Source organism: Pelmatolapia mariae, linkage group LG15, assembly GCF_036321145.2.
Source record: "Pelmatolapia mariae isolate MD_Pm_ZW linkage group LG15, Pm_UMD_F_2, whole genome shotgun sequence".
In the NCBI taxonomy this organism is placed as follows: domain Eukaryota; kingdom Metazoa; phylum Chordata; class Actinopteri; order Cichliformes; family Cichlidae; genus Pelmatolapia; species Pelmatolapia mariae.
The window spans coordinates 20,726,709-20,744,494 of NC_086240.1; the positions used below are offsets into that span (position 1 = coordinate 20,726,709).

A 17,786-nucleotide genomic window follows, 5' to 3' on the forward strand; every position below is an offset into this window, starting at 1 on the left:
AGGCAGTGCTCTGACACGGTGCCATCAATCTTTGAATGCTGAAAAACCACAGTGTATCCAGAAAACACATTATATGCTGCGATAAATGCACTGCCCAAGTGTCCCCTCTCCCCATTGTCTTTCAGCAGCAGGCAGCAGCAAACAGGTCGTCAGGCCAAGATGATGATTAAGTTTAACATTTTCTACAATATTGACAAAGCACGTTAAGCACAAGATTGTTAGTTAATAATTTAGAAATGAATATTGTCTGTATGGACTTTCCCCCCAACGAAAGTGCACATGTAAAATTGCGGTGTTAAGCGATGCGGTTGAAAAATTTGAGTGCGCCTAACTTTTGTGCCGGTATGCCTAAATTTTTAAAGTTAGGCGTACCGGTGCGCCCATGTCAAAAAGTTAGTCTAGAGCCCTGGCCGCTGCTCTATGGTACTCTGTCACATCCCACAATGCAATGCATGCCTGGCTATGGGAAGGTGTTTAAGTCAAACTTAGGCTACGTTCACACTGCAGGTCTTAATGCTCAATTCCGATTTTTTGATCAAATACGATTTTTTTTGTCTGCTTGTTCACACTACAAATAAAATGTGACAGCAAACGCGCTCTAGTGTGAACCCTCAAAGCGGCCCGCATGCGCAAAAGAAGACGTCACACACAACACGCTCTGTTTAGACCCAGACCAAACAGTATTGTTTGACTGATGGCCCTTGATATAAAGACTTGTTTCGGACTTTACGTTTCCCAATTTTGCTTTAAGTTATAAAGTTATTTTGTTATTTACATATGGCCTAATAATTATCCTTATTCCTGTTTTAGAGAGGAGCGGTGCTTCAAAGGATAGTTGCAGATTTCTGTCAGAATCTGCAGATTATACAGTACAAATAAAATGTTCACGTTTCTCCAATGTTGTCTTCCCAACAGTTTCACTGGATGGCTGGGAAGCGTTCACGATGTCTTCTCCGGCGCTGATAATTGGCGTCTGTCTTGCGTCAGTGACGTAAAAGACGGATTTAATGCGACATGACCATTCAAACAGCAGTCACTTTCTAAAACATCAGATATGTATTGGATTCAGTACCACACACGAAAGTGACCCAGGTCGGATTTGAAAATATCCGATTTGTGCTGTTCACACTGTCATACCATGATCGGATATGGGTCGCATAGGGTCAAAAAAGTCGGATTTGATGCGCTTTCGCCTGCAGTGTGAACGTAGCCTTAGAGTGTACACCTATCAAGATCACAACACATTCCCACCTTAAACAAACTACCCTGAAGTCAACATGGGTTGAGAACATTTCCTCCAAGGGCTCTTTGTGTGGTTGTTTTGGTCCACACCTGAGTGCAATTATGGTGTTCACATTTGCACAAATGAACCACACTAAGGGTTAAAATGAAACAGCGTTTAATTTAATTGTGTTAAACAGTGCAACCAAAACAACAGCCAAAACACCCTAAATCTGTAGTCTCTGTTATGGCTACCAGAGGCTAAACTAGTGAGACTGCAAAAATAAGTCTGACTGTGTTACAATCCATTGCTTTCCTATTGTCATAATTAGTATGGCTCCTAGAGAAGGCTTTGTACTCTGCAGAAATGATTAATGCTTTCACAGAAAACCAGGAGACAGACAGATGACCTCTGACTAGCCCTAGTCCATACATCACCAAGCAACTGGCTGGATGATTAACATGCTGTGACAGGTTTTTGGCAACACCTTGATTTTGGTGTCCTCAAAAACCAGCTGTCCACTGCTGTTGAGGTATGGACATCTCCAGAGCAGTCCTGCAATTCTGTGAGAGACAAAAGAAAGAGAGAGTTGATGAAAAATACAGTAACATGCTGTGTGGGCCACCTCTTATCAAAGTCATCATCGGTATCCCTGCATGAAATTTCATATTAGTGTGTGTTTGTGCGTTTAACCGTGCGTTCGCATTAGCTACCTTTGTAGTGTTGAATAATTCAACAGCAGGAAGAAGACGCTGCATCTCTGATTTCCTGCCCGATGTTGTTTAATGCCTGTCGCTATCTCTGGAACCACGGAGGACTAGGAGAGAGGAGGGGGAGTTGGGGGAGATGGAGGATGACTTTGACTCGCCTGTTCTCCATTTTCACCGCTCCTCTTTTCTGGAACGACAGAGATAGAGAGGGACTTAGAGCCGGAGTGGGTGAGAGTTAAGTGGCATGTATTCACAATTATTGATTTCTAGCTGCCCGCACTGAGGATAACCTCACAAGTTCATTTTCCTTCATGTGTGAGTGTGAATAGTGTGTGTTTGCGGTCATCCGTGTGTTGAATGGAGCCTGCCATGTGGAATAAAGCTCGAGGTTTGTGGTTTAAACCACATGATACAGTTCACCTGATGGATAATAAGAAAAGAAAACTGGAGAAGGAGTTGGTGACGCTTCGTCTTTCACAGAAATATTTTCTATCAATTTTCCTCCTCTGCTAGAATAGTTTCTACTGCTGCTTATTCTTATACACTTCTTATATACACCGCTACATGTGTAGGAGCCCTGTCTCAAGTGTACAAGAATAAACTTTTCATTTATTCAGTCACTGGATCTAACTTCTTCACTGTGAAGCTACTTTTATGTTTTTAAGGTCTATGTAAAATGGATATTCTGCTGCAATCAGTTCTGATGTCTTAAACAAAACAAGAAATAAAAATACATTATCCATGACTCTGAATAGGTTTATAATAATCTTCAGAGATACTAATATTTTATAGACCAACACATCACCAGATAGTCAAGAGTAATTTAATTACATTTCTAAATAGAAAATAAAAGCATATAATATAAAAAATAATAGTGACAGCCCTACAGTACACCAAATGATCCAACTGGGAAATAAATATATTTATTCATTTGGCAGATGATCCAAAGCTAACAAATGAGGCGGAAACAAATGCTCAAATCCATCATGTTTATTTTACTGGCAAAGAGATTTATTTGAGATTTTTGTAATTAAGGATGATTTGTTTTTATCTTTTTGCTTGTGGCATAGAGGTGTATGATTTTGGTCTTTCTCGTGCCTGTGACTCTGTTTGTGCACATACTTGAGAAATTTAGATGTTGTTAAACCAAATATTAAACTTTTATTTAAAAGGTAGATTTCCTTACCAGATCCAGAAACAGTGTTACATCGTCATTACACTATAATTAAAGGTTTAACAATCCTTCATGTATACACTGACCACCTTGCTAGTACCAGATTGGATAACTTTTTCCTTCACAACTTCATAACTTCATGGCAACAATTCATCAAGGTGCTGGAAACCTCCCTCTGAGATTTTGATCCATCCACATTCACAAGATACATTTGCTGCAGGTTTGTCAGCTGCACATCTGTCATTCAAATCTCTGAGAAAATATCCCCACACACTAATATAACAGCAGCACCTTGAACCGTTGACACAAGGCAGGGTGGAGCCATGCATTCGTGTTTACTCGTTTTTTTAACCCTACCACCTAAAAGTTGCACCAGAATTCAAGGCCCATCACACCAGACAACATTTTTCTAGGCTTCTATTGTCCGATTTTGGTGAGCCTAAGTGAATTGTGAATTGTGGCCTGAGTTTCCTGTTCTTAACCAACAAGAGCAGCACCCAGTGTGGTCTTCTGCTGCTGTAGTCCATCAAGTCCATTCACCCAGAGAACTGCCACTCCGTGGATTTTTTTTCCTCTTTTCTAGGCCATTCTCTGTAAAATGTGACAATGATTGTGTGGACAAATCCCAGTAGATCAGCAGTTTCTGAAATACTCAGACCAGCCTGTCTGGTATAAACCATGCAAGTGATGATGATGATGCTCAGCTTGAACTTCAACAGTTCAGCTTGACCATGTCATGTATATATCCCAAAATGGACTGGATTGCTGCCATGGCTGATATATGTATTCATGTTTGAGACCAGTTGAATATTTGTACCAAATACAAGTAACAAAAATACCCAGTATTATTCATCTGTATATGCTAAAAAAGGAATAGCAAGACATATAAACTGATGTTATCCCTACCCCTCCTTCCTGTCTAATAATTGATAGCAATATTCAACTTACTTTCAAATGACCTGCCAATGGCCCATATACATATACACTCAGTGAATGTAGATGTGTAGTCGGTCATATGGCCCATGTGTTGTAAACCAATAATAAAACATCATCTTTATCTAAAGACTAAATACTTCTTATTCTTTCTTTATGTGCTTTTAAGTGGATACACATGCAACTGATGCTTTAACTGCGTGTAACAGGACTTTTGTATAAATAAAAGGGAAATATTGCAAAATATTGACATATGTCCTTTTTAATAACAAAACCTCATTACCCTTGAGGAACACATTCCAAGTGAAAACCTTAAGGTTAAGAAGTTAAAATTCCCTTTTTCTGCTTTTTTTCCCCTTATTATTATTTTAATCTATAAATGGCTATTCAAGCTCAAGGCTGTCTGTTCATACAAACCACTTACTGTCAACAAATGTCACAAAAATGCTGGAAGTATTACAGCACTTTAGAAACTTAAAATACAGCAGAACAAAAGATACATTTTTTTGAAGAACTACACAGACATTCTGATTTAATGTGACATTTTAAAGAGACGAAAAGGAAAAAAAAACACTGCACATGAAACAGAAAATACAGAATGAGATGATGGGTTTGGTGTTTTACCACGCTCACTTTGGCATACACACACACACACCTATCTTCATACTGCCCCACTGAATGCTGTAGGGGAACAGGGAGGGTGTTAATGGTGTCTCACAGCGCACACACATCCACACACCACTTCAGCGTATGTGCTACTCTCAGAGAGGCATTACTCATAAGAAGCCAGAGGAAGAAAGGAAGGAAAGGAGAAAGGAACAAAAACAATATAAAAACATGTTCAAGTGCATACCTTATTAAACTGACAGTATTACAAGCAATATTGATAAATAAACCAAGACAGAAGGGCGTCTACCACAAGGGTGCAAATGCCAGTGAAGTAGGTCCCTGGTTCAACATCCAATTGGACTCATTATTTGCTGGATTTCCTTATCTCCTTATCACATTTCACAATTAAATTTTAAAGAAATTTAAAGGTCAAATAGCAATATTACAAGCTACTTCAGTTATGTAGTACCAGCAATTTTATCATTTTCTTAAACATGGAGATGTTTTCTAATGTGCCCATTTTCTGAAGCAGTTTGTTCCATTCAGATAATGCTCTGAAAATTACGGATTTACTGAAAGAAAGAGTCTTTGGGCAAAGAATTACTATAAAATTGCCATTGCTTTTCTCCATCCTTCTGACAACACACATGGCCTCAAACAACACCTGCTGATAACACACAGAGTAACAGTCTACCTCTGTGATTTGGAAATGTCAGACTATCACCTACTGCTCTGTGCTTGGAAAACAACTAAATAAAGATGCACTGTTTGCAGCTTTTTATTTCTTTGCTTTGAAGTGATTTTTTTTTGTTTCTGCCTCTGTGCGAGCTAGAGGACTCTGAAAGGTCACAGTTGATTGGTTAACAGCAGAAAGCTTTTACCTGTTTTGTGCAGAAATGCTTGCCCAACAACAACATCCCTTGTTCAGTCCACTTGAATGAGACTGGATACCACTAAATTCCTTTTAGATGTACTCAAGGCCAAATAGTCTCTTGTTACTGTGGCACACTGTCGGCTGCTGTGGTGAATTAAAATAAAAACTATCAAACTGAAGCCAATGAAAATAGCGAGAAGTAAAAAAGGAGAGTTGGCTGTGAGAAACAGTCGTTGGATGAAGGCTGTTGTAAAACTTTACAATAAATAGTAAATATGTACTCAAAATAAGGCTGTCTGTAAAAATGATAACATTTTTTTAAATACCTTAATGAGAAATTCATTATTGTACCTTCACTCTTGCATACTTTAGATATTTAGCTAAATTATTTGTGTATAATTGCAGTACTTAAACTTTTTTCTTTGTGAACCACAAAACTTTAAGTCTGTTACATTCAAAAGCCTAAAGAAGTAATCGCAGAACTGTTTTTGTTTTTAATTGTGATAATATTTATGTGATTTGTGTGATCAGCTCAGCTCAGAGATCAGCATTTCCATTAGTTAGAGTCAATAGAGACATATATAAAATACAAACAAAAGCCACACACCCTATGAAGAATAAATCCAACATGCACTTGTGGTACTTTTCTTAGTGAGAAATGGTATAATCTAGCATATTGCTTTTTAAAGGTACCAGGCTTGTAATGCTGTAAGTTAGTAGTGCATGAGTTAGTCTTTAACATAGTGTGTCAGTCCTTTTTCACTTCTACAATGTCTCTTTCACATGAAGCCCTGGACCTTTTTAGTTTAGACTGCTCAAAAGATAATGACTTTTTAAATTTGGACTAATTTACAAGGCTATGATTTGGAAACTCACTGCCCTTTCACACCAATGGAAATCACAAAGCAGCAGCAAGACCCTAGCACTGACAATAGACATATCACTGGTTAGGTAAGGCCTCACTCTAAACCCCCCTGGCTAGAGGGAAAAATGTGTATTGCATGACCAGGTGGGAAGGGGTTGCTGGAAATTGCGAGCAGTCAAACACCACTATCAAACTCTCCTGGCAGACTAGTAGCAATAAAAGTCATGTGTGTAAAAATGAGCTGAGATTGACAGCTTTGGACATGCTAATCTACACTTAAATAGCACATATAGGTTATATGTGATAATGCTTTTGAATGTGTAGAAATGTATCAGGTGATTTATGTTGGCATTGCTCTGTGGCTAAACTGGCCTGTCTGAACTGATACTAAGTACCATTTAAAACTTTTTGAAATGTTATGCAAACATAAGTACATTTTTACACATTGTTGGTTTTGTATTATACAGAATGAGAAAGCCATTATGGCTTATGGTGAGGCAGGCTCTTCTCAGTTACATTTATTTGGTCTTATCCGAGTTAGACTTTAAATTTAGGGCAAAGAGAATATTGGTGCCAGACTGATACTCAGCATTGGCAGGTGCTCAGGTGAGGTAATACATTTAGCATCAAACTTGCAATAATGACAAGTGTTTAAGATTTGATTCTTCAAACTGTATAGATACATTTCCTCTGTATGTGTACATTGTAGCTCTGCCTGCGTATATGTGTGTGGCATCATGTATTAGTAAGTGTGCATTAATATTCTGTGCCAGGCCAGTCTGCAACATTAAGCTTTAATACCAGCCCAGAGACCTGTGTTTCAACTCAGTGAGAGAAGGGAACAGTGATGTTTACGTACACACTTACACACATACACACAGTGATAAATATGGAAATTTCTCTCTGTCTCAAAGACACAGCAATGAACATGCAAATGGTTCTCCCTCAAACACGCACACTTGAAGCTAAGGTGTTTCTGTGATGCTGTGCCATCTGTCTTCTGGTATTTTAATGGAACTTGACGGGAATAGACCGCTATACTAACAGTATTTTCCCCTTAAAGTAGTCGTGTTTTAACAAACTTTGATGCACCCCGTCTGGGACTCCTCTGCTCCCCGACCTCTGCCTTAGCTGCCCTTCCAGAGATCTCCGGAGCTTCTGTTGTTTGGATGTGAAGGTTAAAAGCAGTCCTTGTGAATAATACACATATTCTGAACCTGTGGGCCCGAAGTGATGCACATACGTTTGTTTTCGTTAGTTTTCACCCTGAGTTTGTTTGTTTGAGTTGTTAGGTAAAGTTTGAATTCCCCTTATCCTCTCTCTTTGCTACTACACTTCTGCGCTTCTTTTGCTATTTGTGGCCTATTTATCATAATGTGAGGTTGTTCTCCTCTGCTGTAAGGAAATTACACTGATTAGGAAGGAAGAAAACAACAGGCAGTACCATGTAAACTTTTGTATAGAGAAGGAAATCAAAATGGTAAATTTTAATGTAGAACAATATTAAAGTGCTACTAGAACCAGTATGCTTTTTCTTATTAGCACTTGAACATTGGAAAACTGTAATTAGACTTCTTAAATCAGGCACATTTGCTTGGTCTGACGGATGATTCAGGAAAAAAGGTTTTACATCCATTGATCCATCCACTTTCTTAATTATTAAAAGTCTATGAAACTGTTACTATAATACCATGTTTATTATACATGTAAGTAGGCACTGATATCATGCATTTCCTCTTCTCTTTCCCCTCACCCTAGCCTGGTTCTCAAGTTGTTAAAAGAGGGTTCTTCCTTGATGGAATCAAGTACTTGCTCATAGGAGATTGTGTCATTCTTGAGGTTTTCACTAATATTGTAGGGTCTTTATTTCACAATAAAGTACCATTAAGCCAAGGTTATAAAACTACTATACAAACTATACAACTACTGCTATGCTTCAAACATACAAACTTGCAGATTATTTGTTGTTGTCTAAACTCCTGTGATGCTCTCAGTTGTGCTCATAAAAGTGATGGAATAGTTGTGTGAGGGCTGAAAAAGATTTTAAATCCTATATCCTCACCAAAAAACCTTGTTTTTTGAAAAATGTAGTTTTTAGCCGGTTTTTGGGGGGCAAATTCAATTCAATTCAATTTTATTGAAGGAAATGCTATTTGCATCATGGGAATCCCCCAGCAGCTTACACCTATTGCAGCATAACTGAGGGAGGATTCAGGGTCACCTGATCCAGTCCTAACTATATCCTGTCACCTTGTACATTATTGGATCTTGTTCATAACAAATTAGCTACACCCCATTTTTGCTGATGTACTACTGAATCTGATTCATTCGAAATCAACAGGTACAAGCCTGCCAACAGCAGCCATAATACCTCATACTATTTTGTAATAAGCAAAAAGCAGAAAAAAATTAAGTTGGAAAAGAAGCATGCACTAAAAATTATAATAATAATTGGATACATTGAAACTATAATGTTCAAGGAGGAAAATACAGATTTTACTAAGAAAGAAAAGTGAAGCAGTAACTTCAGTGGCCGATGTCCCCTGAGACATAAACTGTGGCTCAGGTGGGAAAGAAAAGGTCTGAGAAGTTATTTTGAAAATAAAAGAAAGCAGGTGGATGGTGAATAACCTTTGGCTCTTTAAGTATAAAATTGTATGCATGGGTTAAGCACAGATTTATTCTTTTATAAAAAGAAAGATCCATTGTGAGAGGCCCTGCTGAAAGGTCTTTCCAGTATCACCATTATAGGGTGTCAAATGCTGCTGTTTTATTACATTAGGTTTTAGATGCCAAATACTATTTGGTTATGTTTAAGAAAAGCATATGAGTTGGGCTACCTCTGCACATTAAAGACTGACACTCGCCTGGTGTGTTTAAATGTGATGCCAGTAGCCTTTTATAACCATCTATATGTGAGCTGGAGCTGAAACGCTGGCATCCGTGCCATTAACCCAGCCTGTTATGGCACCAATGCCAAAGGACACCTTGTGTTTGTCTGGGAAATTCCACCAGTGTCTGACAGAAGGACTGTGTTTCACACTTGCTTGACTCTCTTACTAATCATTTCTGACTGTCTAAATATCTGTCAAGCAGTTTGCTTAAAGCTTTCTGAATCCTTTAATCCTCTGCAGCACATGCTTAACCAAAATCTCAGTCTACTTTCATCAAAATATGCTCACTTGTAAGAATCCTCCACTTTTTTCTTTCTCTGTGAAAACAAACTAAAAAGCTTTAAATTAGCAGCGAGTTCTTCCCTCACCTCCTTTCCATCGATTCTTTGCAGCACTGGCCATTAAAGCATGAAAACATTTTCCATAAGGCCTCTGAATTATGTGATTTGTTGAATGCAAATTTGAGACAATGCACCGCTTTTAAATGCACAAGCATGCCTCTGCACTAATGTGAGAACACACATTAGCCAGAACACAGCCGCTGATTCTCTCAGATACACACACACACACGTACACACATTCCTTGCCACACTCTCTAATGATGGACTAAATAGCTTGTTAATGCTTTGATGAGTTTTTAAACAGCTTCCAAAGGACTCTAAAGAGCTAGGTGTTGATATACTCTTCTGTGACTGTTGTAGGAGTTAACTTTATCCCCTTTAGTCCAGTTCTTAGAGCTCTTAGAGTTGTTAAGAGGTGTCGCTTGAATTGTTTTGATATTTATTTTTGCGTCTTCGATAAGCAGTCACATGGAAACAGCTACCGTGCAATATACCAAACTATATGGGACTGTTACACAGGTTCATTTTACATTTTAAAAAAGTCAGGGAAACTCATGGTAAACTATTTATACATGTATTTTTAAACATCTTTCCGGTAGACTTTCTGGGTTGTCTTTGATTTTTTTGTACCCTTTGGAACAGTAGTTTAATGTCAATTTTCGAAGCTGGCTTACAAAGGAAAAATGTAGCAAATTGCAGTAGCTGACAAATTAAAATACATAAATACATTTAAAAAATGGTTAAGGGTAAATGAAAGACCAAATTTGTGTAAAAAAAACTGTTACTGTTATGGAATGCACTAACTCTAATAATCCAGTATAGACGCAAGAGTACAATGCCAGTGATGACAATGAGTGTTTACAATCAGTAGGAGGAACATTTCCCTTATATCTGTGAAAACAGTGGCGACAGAATGCTGAAGTTCCTCAGTCTGACTATGAGCATTGATTTAGTCTTGTACATGAACTTTTCAGCGTTCTGTAGTAAGTTTCTTGTAACTAGTGACCAAAATTGAATTCTGTTGATAAGTTGATAAAGACAAACGGGCGTTATCAGGGCTGGACTGGGACAAAAAATCAGCCCGGGCATTTTGACTAGAGACCGGCCCACCAGGTATTATAGGAAAATCCATAAAGCCTTTGAATGAAAACAATGCTGTTGTGACAGTGATGTACACTGTCTTGTTGGTATTAATGTATCAATTGAATAAACTTAAACCTACAGCATCCTATTCCTCCCTATTCTAGTTTTCTAAACAGTATTTAGCAGAAATATTAAACAACCTAACTGCCAACTCATAGCAAAAAAAATAAAATTAAAAAAATAAGGAACCACCCCCCACCCTCCGCCTCATGATGCTTAATTGACATAATTAACTTTAATTTAATTTAGTGTAAAACAAATGCACAAAAATTATTTTTCTACAATAATTAAATAGATTCAACATCTTTCATCAACAGAACTGCAGACTGCACGGATGGTACCTTCCCAAAGGAAAAAAGTACTATAACTTACTAGGGTGTATATTAGACTTAATATTTACTACATACACTAATGGGCTTCCACGCATTTTAGATCAGATGAAAACTTTAGTTGTAAGATTCAGATAATTATTTATTAAAAACTAGACATTTGAAATGAGAATAAAAAAGAAAAGTAAGACTTTGTGCCCCCCTCTCCCTGTTAATGCCCTACCTGGCCCCCTGGCAAAACTTTGCTAGACCCGCCCCTGTACAGTTACCAGCTGTCAGCTACGTAAAAAAAGGATCCTGGTGTTATTTGTCTCAGTTCATAACTTCCCTTCAACTCATTCAAGTCACCTAAAAGGTAAACCTGTTTCTCCATCACCTTTTCAGCTCTGATGATTCAGTAAGGACATCTCCTGGTTTCATCTTCATGTTTCCCTCTCACCACATATCCAAACTGATATCATGACCAGCAGCTTTTACAGCTGTGGCTCCAGCAAACATCAGCTGATACTAGAAAGTAATATTAAATAAATTCTAACAACAGCTGACCAAGCTTAAAAGTGCTGCTGTTGTTTAACGCGACCTCCGCTGGTTTCCTCTTTCTGGCGCAAAGTGGCCGATAAACAAACAAGAGAGAATAGCCGATCAGCTGATCATTGATCAGTTTCATGATTGAAGTAGCAACAGAAGAGGGAGGGGGAGAGAATGAAAGACAAAGAGGCAGCTGACAGCGTAAAGACGCAGAATAACTCCAGCTTTGTGTCTTTTTCCATTCTAGCTGAAGTCCGGGACAAACTGTGTTCCTTTTCAGCTCAATACGAAACTTCAAAGTTCGACCTCATCGGCTGTAATCTATCCAGCCCAAAGTCGATCATGACCAATTAGCCAATCCACCACCTTTCTTCGTTTATACCGTTACAAAAAAACCCCCCAAACAAACAACAAAACATCAGCCCATAAAAACAAAAAATCACCATGGCCAGTCCAGCTATGGGTGTTATAACTTTTATGAAAAGTTATAATTGATGACTATAACTATAAATAATGACTTTTTCGGTTGCCAAGCATTTCCTGTCAAAAGCAAAAATAAATAAATACATAATTTCATAAATTATTTTTTATTGCAATCTTTACATTAAATGGAGTTTAATTAAACCGTTAATTTAATATTTGTTGTATTCTCACTATTATATTTTAGCAAGAAGTAGTAAATGCATGTTTTTGTGGTTAATAGACTTTCCAAAATTAAGGCAGAACCTTCAGTTATCAGGCTCCCTCTCCTCTGGAACCCAATTTGGGTTCAGGAGACAAACACTATCCACTTTTAATTTTAGTCCTAGTAAATCTTAAAGTTAGAGCCAGATCAGATCCTGGATCATCCTTTAGTTATGCTGCTATAAGTTCAGGCTATTGGGGGGACTTTTCATGATGGATAGAGCCCTTCTCCTCCTCCACTCGCTGCTTATCACTTCATTAAGATTTGTCTACTCTTTCTGTAGTTGTGTTTTATTCGTTGCTGTTTATGATCTCTTTGCTCTCAGTTTTTGTCTTCTCTTTCCCTTACTTCAACTAATTGCAGCAGATTGCTGACTCTTCCTTAGCCTAGTCCTGCTGGAGGTCTCTTTCTTTTAAAATGGGAGCAAGCGTTATCACCACGAGGAGATGTTAATAGGGAATCCCTGGTCCAAGTTAACGTTGAGTTTTTATTTTATTTTATTTTTATGTTTTATCTTTATTTTACAGTGTGACGCAATTGAAATTTGAGAGAAAATTCATTTTCTCACAGCAAGACCTTCTTAGTCTGAGTGCTGCTGCTAATGTCAGCTAATGTTTACCCACTTCTTTAATACTTTGTAATGAAGCAGAACAGATGACTGTAGCTGATGTGTGTGTGTGTATATATAAAATATACTGCATTTAAAGACCCTGGCGCCTGAGTAGTTGTTCTAAGGAAGACATTTTCCACTGTGTGGTTCGAGTTATTCAATTCATTCTCATTCTCTCCTAAATTACACAAGTGAGCAACATTTTAGCCTTGTTTGCTCTTCTGTGAACAAAGGCTGTTTATTTTCTCCTCCACGATGTTCCTGGTTGTGTCTCTCTGCTTCATAATTTATGAGTCCACACAGCAAATGATAAGCCACACATACTGAACAATTACACCTAGAGGGATGTCTGTATGAGAGAGAGTAGTAGTAGTAGTAGTAATTACTGGTAAAGGCATTTGTAGTTTACATAGCACATCACATTTGTCATAATAAATGTTGTGAGCTTGGATTGTCTAGTTAAATAAGGGCTTTTCTGTCCATGTACAACACGTGTAAAGCTATTCTTTTTTCCAGTTTAAAAACATGCAGGTCAGTACATTTGTTGACACTTTTCTCTATTGACAGTGAAACCAGTGGCAGTAACATGCGATGCATAGCGTGTTTGCGGAATATGATAATATCAAACCAGACAACTCAACTGGTAATCATCTCATTGAAGATTCACATCATTACACAGATTCTTGTCAATTTCAGGTTAAATTATTGTCTGCTGTCATGGATTCAGTTCTAATTTCTGGAGAATTAGATAAACCTATTACTTTTGTTGTTGATCCATCAGTCTGTATCTGTGTCTACCCTTTTATCCTCAAGCCGTGTTGGGAACCTTTTGAAATATTTTCTGAATCAGACAGTAAACAACAGACGGAGCTGTCAATTACCAACAATATTTCTGTCTGTCTTTCTGTGAGGAGAGCTCTCCAGCTGTATTGTATTTTCTGTGAAATATTTTGTTTTTTGGATTCTGGCTTGTCTTCAGATATTAAAGGGCACATTTTTCACTCTGTAAACCGTATTGATCCATCACTCCTGAAACTATTTAGTGTCTTCTACTGAGAAAACCCTTTTACTTTATAGTGAACAACACTCTTTCTTTTGTTTTTCAGCTAAAATGTTCTGAGTGATTCTATGTGGCACGTATTGATTCTTAATTCCCTCTTACTGGGTATCATCCAACTCTGACTTTGTCTTGTCTGTCTCTATGTGACTTTCCTGCCCACAAGGAGAGAGAAAATCACACAAAGCCTATTTAGTAATTGAAAATTACAAGAAAAGTGGAGGGAAGGCTGATTATACACCAGAAACTGATTGACTAAAGATAACATAAAAGACGTGAAGGAGATATTCTAGATTGCTTTTAATCATGAGTGCTATATTTTAGATATCATAACAAATCATCCTCATTTGCATGTGCAACATAGTTGCTTACAGTTACAGCTGCACCTCTTGCACTGCTTCACATAGGTATTGTAAAAATATTGTGACATGTATTGTAGTCGCATAACCGGTCCTTCTCATACACTCAGTGCAGGTCTTTGAAAATGAACAGTGTTGCCTGCACAAGAAACAAATAATTGTTTACATTATAAATGTACATAAGAAAAGCATACACACGCTGTCATTCACTTACGGAAACTAGCAGTAAGGAAAAGGTAGAGCTCTATGTGCACACACAGGTGTAAGGTGAGACACCCTGCAGCCCCTTTATGCAAACACTGCGGCAGGTGGCTCAGGAGGTGTGATGACAGTTTAATCAGTTGAGAAATTGTGTTTTGAGAGGATCAGCCAGTCAGTGAGAGCGACGAGAGTCTAATTTCTAATAAAGACACTTCATAATCTGCACTTTCTGTGCATCCAGAGCACATTTTCTCAGTTTTCTATTTGGTTAAAATGCACGACTGCCTCCAAAGCTTTACCAGAAGTCGAACCATTTTAAACAAGGTTATGAATTCAAATCACAAAACATTTTGCTAGTCATTTTACAGCATCGGTGGCAAGGTGGTTGTCACTGTTGCCTCACAGCACGAAGGTCCTGAGTTCAATTCCATCAGTGTGTGGAGTTTCCACATGTTTGTGTGGGTTCTCTCCGGCTTCCTCCCACAGTCCAAAGATGTGCCTCTTGCCCTAAGACAGCTGGGATAGGCTCCAGCCTAAAATATAGTATTTTAGTGAATTTTTTGATGATTTTAAACCATTGCAGAGAGCCTTTATAGTTCTTCACATCGATCTTTAACATGTAACTTAAACAGTAAGGACATTTTTAGGTATCATTTATGATGAAATAAGAACAGAATATACTTTATAAATAGCCCCAGACTGCTTAAGGACAGTGTATCTAATTAATCCTTGGAGACACTGACTTTTCCATATTTTGTGATATATGTGTCACTTCCATCTCTGTATCTCCAACTCTGGGGCTTTTATGCCAAAGGACCTCAAAAATCCTGTCCAAAGTTAGGGTTCAGCTTGCATCTCAGGACAAAACAGCTTCACCTCACCAAAACAAGCCAGGTTCCTCAGGCATTTCATTACAGAATTGGCCTCTGGGAAAGGCAGGCAATGATGACATCATAAAAAACAAACCAGGCTTTATTGAACAAAGTTTACAAAAAAGTCATGTTTGGCAATGAAAGTGTGAATCAGAGGAGCTGTGTGGTGAAGTGAGATTTAATTTTAGCCAAATAGTATGTCTTGTTATTCTCAAATTCCCATCTTTAGATGTGACAAGCTGACTTTGTCTTTGTTCATTTCCCTCAGTGGCAGTCAACATGACCTTGTCTTTGGGTGACAAACTGGACGTCTGACATCTTATTATGCTTGCTTCCTCTGTCACACAAATACAAACACATATACGCACACACTGCAACACACAAAAAGTGCAGTGACAGTAAGTGATATTCCAGACGCTTTCTCATCATGAAGACTTATCATACACCCACATTATGGAGGCAGACATTCCAGGCAGGTGGACATGCACATGCACACACACACCTGTCTAGTGTTGAGGTTGTGTGGACAGTTGATCCCCAGACAGATTAGACTCCAAACTGAAATCTCCTCAGGCCAGCCCTCAAATCATGCGCATACGCGCGCGCACACACACACACACACACACACACACACACACACGCTGACACATACGCTGTCAGAGCTTTAAAGTCAAAGACTTTCGACTGACAAAAGTGACTTGCCAGGAAAAAAAAAAAGTTGAGTAAAGTCTGAAGTCCAACTATTAGAGTTTATAGAAGACTTTTTTTTAACGACAAATCATTTTTGATCACTGATGCGTTACCTCTAGATGACCACATTTTGGACTTTAGGCATTAGTTATGCTTTTTTTTTTAATTTAGAAAAAGTAATGTAGTAATTCTTGTAAATATTAGCATCATAAGTATAATAAATGTTTCTTTTTAATGTTGTACGATCTTGCATTACTGTTCCTGAATTCAGTATTATATTAGAACATATATAATACTTCATATATGTTCGATTACTTTGATTATCTCCATAGTAGATGCTCCTTTTTATGTTTTCTACAGTCTTTTTATCTCACTTTCCAGTGGGAGATGGGACAAAAACTAAATAACACTATACATGGGACATGTGTTACTACTGTCTCTGCTCTACACCACAGAATAGTATCAGAGTTCACAACAACAGCTATGTCAAAGCACTTTCTAGTGTGCTAAAGGGATGATCTGATATCGTCGTGTTGGTGTTGTTCCCAGATCATCATGAAAATGTTGTTCCAGGTTCAACATTGCAAGTGACCAATCACCTTGTTGTGACGTTATTCTTTTGCGCGCCAAGCCATTCGTGCATTTATGAAATTCCAATGTTGCAAGGACAATATCAATTCTGCTTACCGTTTATTAAAGGGTTAGTGTTAGGGTCAGGGTCTGTTGATCGGCGGACAGAGGCGGTTTCTCGCAGCTTAAGTACAGTTTTTTGTTTTACGGCCGTTTTTCCCGAAGTTGCAAAAGTATGACGTCACAACATTCTGATTGGTCACTTGCAATGTTGATCCAGGAACAACATTTAGTATGATGATCTGGGAACAACACCAACACGACGATATCAGATCGTGCTAAATAAAATGGAGACTGTGGGGATTAAGAAATCCCATTTTACAGAAAAGACCTAAGGCAGAATCAGGTGGAGTGATGTTTCACAACACAGATCAGATAAAAATTGTCCTGTTCGAACTTATTGACAATAATGCAAATAAAACTAGACTCCAAACCTTAATCATGTTGAGGTTACAAATGTACTAAAACCTGAGTCTAAATATCTCTATATGAACCTTTTTCCTGTGTCATCAGTATATATTAAATATTTCTTCTGTACCAGTATTATCAGCAACACACTTTTCTTAAGACTACAGAACTATGGCAAGAAAAAAGGTCTCCCGCCAGCGTTATGGTTAATGATTATTCATACAACCACTACTACAGTACATTCATAATACATGTTTTTCTATGACTTCAGGTTCTCAGCCGAGTCCATTATGACTGCTGAATTTTCAGTTTTCTATGTAGGAGCAATGTACAAGGACAAGCGATTGATGGTTATGATTTGATTTTTTCTTATTTTTTAAAATTTTCTGCAGTCACACTAGCTTCAAGTTGAAATCAGCTAACCTTTGAGTGAAATCTAACTCACTCTACCCTAAGGGGATGCTAACCTGCACTAAAAGAATTTCATCAGAAAAATATTAGCACTGGCCTTCAAACGTTTTCATTGATCTCACTTGACGGACAAGATAAACTATGCTTTCAGATCAATAGTTCTCTCCAACACAGCTGACTGAAGCCTTCACTGAAAGCAACCCAGCATGGACGATTCTCTGTTCTCATATCTTGATCAGAT

The 17,786-nt window shown here is 38.0% G+C and overlaps 1 protein-coding gene across 1 annotated transcript in view; it reads left to right on the forward strand.

Moving 5' to 3' along the window:
- Positions 1 to 17,786, forward strand: part of LOC134643190 (exostosin-1) — a 312,370-nt gene that overhangs the window by 227,480 nt on the left and 67,104 nt on the right. The window lies entirely within an intron of this gene.